Source organism: Tenebrio molitor, chromosome 1 (genome assembly GCF_963966145.1).
Source record: "Tenebrio molitor chromosome 1, icTenMoli1.1, whole genome shotgun sequence".
NCBI classification, from domain to species: Eukaryota; Metazoa; Arthropoda; class Insecta; order Coleoptera; family Tenebrionidae; genus Tenebrio; species Tenebrio molitor.
Window position 1 is genome coordinate 44,204,820 of NC_091046.1, and position 6,870 is coordinate 44,211,689.

The 6,870-nt window shown below is 32.4% G+C and overlaps 1 long non-coding RNA gene across 1 annotated transcript; it reads right to left on the reverse strand.

Annotated features, from left to right (window-relative positions):
- Positions 1 to 4,752: 4,752 nt before the first annotated feature.
- On the reverse strand, positions 4,753 to 5,934 carry LOC138141278 (uncharacterized). Its single transcript, XR_011163060.1, has 5 exons — positions 5,579 to 5,934; positions 5,432 to 5,531; positions 5,279 to 5,386; positions 5,073 to 5,228; positions 4,753 to 5,014 (listed from the first exon to the last, which is right to left on the reverse strand). It is a non-coding gene; the product is annotated as an uncharacterized lncRNA (long non-coding RNA).
- Positions 5,935 to 6,870: the final 936 nt, after the last annotated feature.

Sequence of the window (6,870 nt, forward strand, 5' to 3'; positions counted from 1 at the left end):
ACCAGTAGTTACAATATTTCTCTGGTAGAAAGATGTCCTCAGCTTGGATTAAACATCTGCACATTCTAAAATAAACCACTAAAAATTAACACTCCATCGATTTATGTAATTAAATTTGCCTTAATTGCCTACAATGACTACAATAGTATATTGTTACGTGTACGAGTTGCATAAGACGACAGGGTTTAGAGCACGATGAGCATAGCGAGGAGTGCAATCAAGCAGTCGACCAATTCGACAACTTGTCTTGTAAAACGAGTGTAACATGCTATCCATTTTGCCTTCGTTAATTCATTTTTTTTTTTAATTAAGAAAACAAAGAACGATTCATCGCCAACCTTAAGTGAATTTAAATAGTCACCCGTTATAGTGTAATAAGTGACACGCCCTACGAATCTAAATTGCATTGTGGTAACCAGTGTGCAAATTCTTTTTTGTACAATTTCATAGAAACACCAAATGTGCAGTCAATTCAGACAACTCCTACAACTAGAATAAAATTCCAAAATGTTACACATTCTGCCCGTATATATCAGACATGTTTGCAAAACACATCTGAGCGAGTTTATAATGCAAACCGCACAATTATAAATATAACAAAGTTTAATATGTTCTATATCGTGCGATCAACAATTATTTAGATCAAAGAAGCCTTTGGAATTTTGGACGCATATCAAAATCTAGACGTTCAGATGCCCTGGATGCATGGAAGTATTTTTGGTTGCATATACTTGTTTCAATTTAAATTTGCAGTCATAATCACCTGTTATCTAAATAATTGTTGATCACAGGGTAGTATTTGAACAAAAATGTTGTCTAACACTAATGCTTTGTATAATCGATGTGTTTCAGCTGGGCCATTACACACGCCATCGAATAAATCGTTTTGGATATCTGAATACAAAATCATTTAGTAAAAATCATTCTATGACTCTGATTACTAACCGAAACACCTAATTCGTAATTAATTGATAGTGATTCAGAAAACTCCATTTTGAAAATCTTCTGTGCATTCGTGAGAAATGTCAAATATATTTTCTTGTTCTCAGAATTCCAACAGTACCAGTCAAGCTCTTTTAAAATTTCAAACATCTTAGAAGTCTTAAACAAAGCAACAGTAAAAAAAATACAAAGTGAAAGCAAACTCACGACATCTTCAACTGACTGACCAGTTGCTATTACAAGGACAAATGTGATTCCAGCTGTAATAACCAAACTTATCATACGAGTATATCTGCCTTCAAAAGATCCTTGGAACTAGAAAAATTGTTGTTGTAAAATGTCTGAGTAGAAAAATGTAAAATATAAAATACCGAAAAATAAAAAACTATTATAGCGACACCTAGCACTGCACTGGTGACACTGTACAGAAAAATAAATTCTTTCATGCTTGAATTAATACCAGAACAGACTCTGAAAACCACCATTTACCAAGGTGCAACAATTATTGCATTGTTGTTGGTGAAAGTGCGAGCCTTACCTAAAAATATGAGTGTGTCGCTTAATACAAAATATGATTCTTTTTTTTATTTCGTCCTGGCATTGAGGATCGAGAATTAGTCGCTCGGGGTTTGTCGTGTTATAATCGGAATTTATGTTTTCCAAAAAATGAATTAAAATATAAAACTGAAATCTCATTTGGCTGCCAATGTAAGTTATTACGTAACATGTGGTTTGCATCGCTGCAGGCATTAAGAGAAATCCCGCTCTATACAATGCAGAGAGCCACTTTTCCCAACGTGGAAAGAACTCTTCGAAAATAGCTAAAGGAAAGAACAGTTCTTTATCATCCTCGAGCGGAATCATGTGAGTGATCACGCTATACATAGCTACAATGGTATTAACCACCAACACGCAGTTCAACCAGAATACTTCTCTTTTGATTCTATTTTCTACTACTAGACCACAACAGCTGACTTCCCATATTTGAAATTTGTCCAAACGTGTAGCTAACACAACGCTGAACTTCAAATTTGAAGAGATCGCCACTAGCATCTTGAATTGATTCAGTATTTACTGTTACTTATAAATCAACGCTACTTACATAGAAGCATGTAGCGTAAACTGCAAGATATTTGATAAAATAGTAACCATCGAACCTTTGTAGAAACAGGACTGTTTGGAACAATGTCAAGAACGTTAGAGCGACAAGGATTCCTACTTGAGAGAAGAACATCAATTTGTTTTTCAATAAATTTACAGACATGTTTCGCAACAACCATAAACAATCATCTGGAAAATATTGGGACAAATTTTTCTTTTTTAATTATTTCAAAATTTACTTTTGGCTACTGGTTTTTCTTCATATGCGAGTTTCATTGTGTTGCTAATTCTGAAGCAGGGAGTCGAATAATAGATCCACGTCGTTTGTTCTAATACTCGAAAGGACCATTCAGTCAAAGGAAGTGGGTCACGAAGATGAATAATAAAACTAACGGATTTCTGATCACATGGAATTTATGTTCTATTTTATTCATTTCAGCTTAAATCAATTGTTTTTTTTTTTTTGCTTCTTCATACTCTTCTTGCTGTATGTGTTTTTGTACACCCTTCACTTTCATTTTATTCTAGATGAGTTCTGCATCTACAACGTAAAGTTTTTAAACTTCTTCTTTTAAGTTCTCGTATTTTTCTTTTCAGCATATTATTTGTCCTTTCCCTACGATCTTAAATAAAAAATTTATACATATTTTATATTAAATTATACATTTTTTACATATCTAGGTATTAAATTTGATTAATATTTTTGCAATTCTGAGATTAAAAAAATTAAGTGATATATTGGGTGATTCAAAATGATTGTGGATAAGTATGGCAACCATGTACGAAAATGTATGTGGCAACTGTGGCAACCATCATCTGGAAAATATTGGGACAATTTTTCTTTTTTAATTATTTTACAATTTACTTTTGGCCACAGGTTTTTCTTCATATCCGAGTGTTGCTAACGCTGTAACAGGAAATGGAATGAATAATGATTTCCACGTCATTTTTCTAGCGTTCAAAGGGATCGTTCAGTCAAAGAAAGTGCCTTCTTAAAATATAGTTATTTACATAAAAGTCATGAAAATCTCACATTACTGAAGAGGAGCTAAATTGAAATACGAGGCACTTTGTGCCGAGTATTTTAAAGCTCGGAGTCAAGTAAGAGATTTTACTGACGTGTTTCGTATTAAATTTTTCCGGAAATCGTAAAAAAGACGAAATTTACAAATTTTAGAAAAAAAAATTTACAAATTCCACAAAAATCAAGTTTGTCAATTTTGTTGGCAACTATAGTTACAAAGTAAAAAACATCGAAAAAATTTATTTTGCGTCTTGTAAAGTCTTTGCAGTACTAAAATATTGTTTCCAAGACTATTTCCGGAAAAATAATTAAACTAAAGTTTGGTTGATCGCAAAAATGTGTAAAATAGTAATGAAAAAATGTACTCCACGTAATATTGTTTTTTTTTAATGTGCTAACTGCAAACTTGTTTTTGTATTTTAAAAATATGTGAAATCTTTTAATTAATTAAGAGGAAGAGGTGACAATTAGTTAACCTTTCAACAACAAAAAAAATTGTACTGGTCCGGTGAAAAATGTTAGATAGACAAGGTTTTAACGTTCAAAAACTCTAAAAGTTCATAATTTTATATAATGTTAGATACATATTTTTATTGATATTTTTTTTGGGCATGCTTTGTATGAATTTTTGACACACTCATTTAGACATCTTGAACAGAATAAGTCTTCATTGTAGAGAGTGGAAATTGCGTCACTAAATACGTATTTTTGATGAAATAATAATTTTAATGTAAAACCACACAAATGAAAAATCATTCTCCTAACTGAGACACAAACATTTAAAAAATACACAGTTAAAGTAGATTATATTTATTGAGAAACTGTTGTCTATAATTAATTATATACAGAGTGTCCCTAAAAAAGAAGACGAGGCCATAGCTCCCTTATTTATCGGACGATAAATATATTATCTATACACCAAACTAAATGGTGGCCTACTAAATTCATGTATAGCCCTAAGGGCTTCAAGGTTAAACTGTCAAATGGGAACACATACTTTTTTTAGAAATTAATAAAAAAAAGTAAACATACAAACAAGTTAAAAATTAGTCGCTTCTTGACCCGACCACATATTTTAATGAATTGTACTAGTATGTGTTTGAAAAATAGAACTCTGTTGAACTAATCGAAGAAGAATGACTTTTAATCAGTTTCTCTTCATGAATAACAAATGAAATGTAATTAGTTCCAAAACATCAAAATCTATTGGTACACGTACTCGTGAAATAGAATATAATAAGGACGTAATGGTTATTGTTTTGAAGAATAGTCATTTTTATATTAAGTGCGTGAAAAGGTCTTTTACGCCGAGACACAGGCCAAGGCAGTAAAAACTTTTGAATGTACGAAAAACATCTTCACGCACGAAATATAAACAATATTTTTCGTACAATTGCTTTCAAAATTTAAAATTCAAATTTTTGAAGGAAATTTGAAGTATCAACGCAGTGACCACGTTGCTAGGTAACTAATAGAAAACAGTGCGTGAAGTGAAAAACAGAAACTCTTATGTGTGTGAAATCACATCTCGCCGCTTTTGTTCACTTGAATTGCATCGTCCACGACGCGTGAACGAAAGCTTTACCTTCCTGTCTCGTAGTGTAAATAACCATAACTAGATTACCAAAAAGTATTAATTCTAATAGAAAGGTCTCTTTAAAATAATGTGCTCATCATTTGAGGACAAAGGTTTTATTTTGTTTTACAAGTGGTATTGATAAGTAAGATATTATGTGAACTGGCCACTAATAGACCAACAATAAACCTTGATCAAACTTGCAACAGTCAAAGTGATTATATCAAAGATTACGAGTATATCAAAGCTCTGCAATGGTGTGTTTGATAGGATAAACTACCATTACTGAATTTGTGTAACTATTAGGCCGAATAATCAATGTCTTTCAGTTGTACCATTACAGAAGCGAACGAATAAATCCATTTAAATATCTGGAATAAAACGCATATTTATTACGCCCACAGATCATTTTAAGTGGAATCTACTCACCGAAACCACGAGTTCATAATTGAGTGACATTGAATCAGAGAACTTTACTTTAAAAGTGTTCCTCGCGAAACCCAGAAATATGAGATAAACTTTCTTGTTTTCAGAATTCCAACAGTGCCAATCGGCTTGTTTCAAAGCCTCGAAAGCTTCAGAAGACTGAAAGACAAATTAACAAAAATTTAAAAATGAGGCCTTAATCTACTTACTATGTTCTCCACTAGTTGACCAGCCAAAGCGGTATGCATAACAATTGACACCATTGATATTATCATGGTTACTAAACGTGTATATCTACCTTCGAATGATCCCTGAAACTGTCAAAAAATAATTGATACGTTATTCAAAGAAGAAGAAATTACCGAAAAGAAAAAAAGCATACAGCTAATCCCCAAAACTGCCCCCATCACACTGAACAAAAAAATAAATCTGTTTAGTTGTCGATTCCTGCTGTGAAAAATCCTAGAAGCCAATATTAGAAATTAATATTAATGTGACAAGATGGTTACTCGTAAAGTTGAGTATGCCATTTAACACAGAACTTCAGTCTCTTTTTGATTTCTTCTTGGTACTGGCGATCGTTGATCAATTGATTTATATCCGACGTTTCGTAACCGCTGTTGATTCTCTTCAAGAAATGCAACAGCATATAAAATTGAAACCGCATTTTACTAGTGATGTAGATTACGAGATAACAGGGTGTCGACATTATGAGCGGCACCAAGAAAAATGTTGCCCTGTACAACGAAGAAAGTACATTTTGACACTGAGGAAAAAACTCTTCGAAAATGGCAAGCGGATAGAAAATATCGTTGTCGTCCTCAATGGGTATAGCGTGAGTTACTGCACTAATATAAGATAAAACTGTGGTAAACAGTACAAAACTGTTTAAATATAGTGCTTCCATTTTTATCCACTTTTCTATTTTAGGACCGGCGCGGTTTATTTTCGACCAATCGAGGATCTCTTCGATTGACAGTATTGCTTTTATCATGTGAGGAATCGAATACAGCGACAACAAAATCTACAACTAATTAGTCAAACCGAAAATTAGAAAATGTGTTACTTACGAAGTAAGATCCAGCATACATTGGAAGAAATTTGATAAAATAATAAGCGTCGATTTTTTGCAAAAAGAGAATTGTTTGAAATAGTGATAAGATAGTGTAACTTATGAATGTTATTAGGAGTAATAATTTAAACGGTGTTTTCAAAAAAAGTTCAAAAAACAGAAAACGCATCAACCATATGCAGTCGTCTAGAAAATGTTGTGAGAAATTAAAAATTTTCTGATTTTTGAAATACCTGATGCCACTGAGCCGAGTCGGAGGGAAATCATGGCGAGTAGGTTATTTTAAATTTGAATTGAAAACCACCAGAGCGACTAGATTACAAACATTCAAACATTCGTTTATATATGGTGCTGAAAAATTTAATCGATTCGAATTTATTTATAATTCCCTTTATTATATTAAATACACAGAAAATATTTTAAATATTCAATCACAAGTTCACGATCGTCAAGCATTTACCAAATCTGGCACGTGTTTAAAACTTTTTAATTCATACAGAGTAGATAACTAACGTATTTCAAAAATACCCAAAAATACTATTTATCTTCAAGCGGCCGAAAATCTCGCCTTTGTGTAGATTAAATAGTATATATCATTCAGAGTAGAAGGTCTTTTTGTGCTTCGCCCAGTTGTCGACCTCAACTTCGTCTCGGTCTTCAATCTCTGGTCTTACCGCTAAAAGACTCACTTCTACTCTTTATGATATAATATATTATTTTTCAATGTGT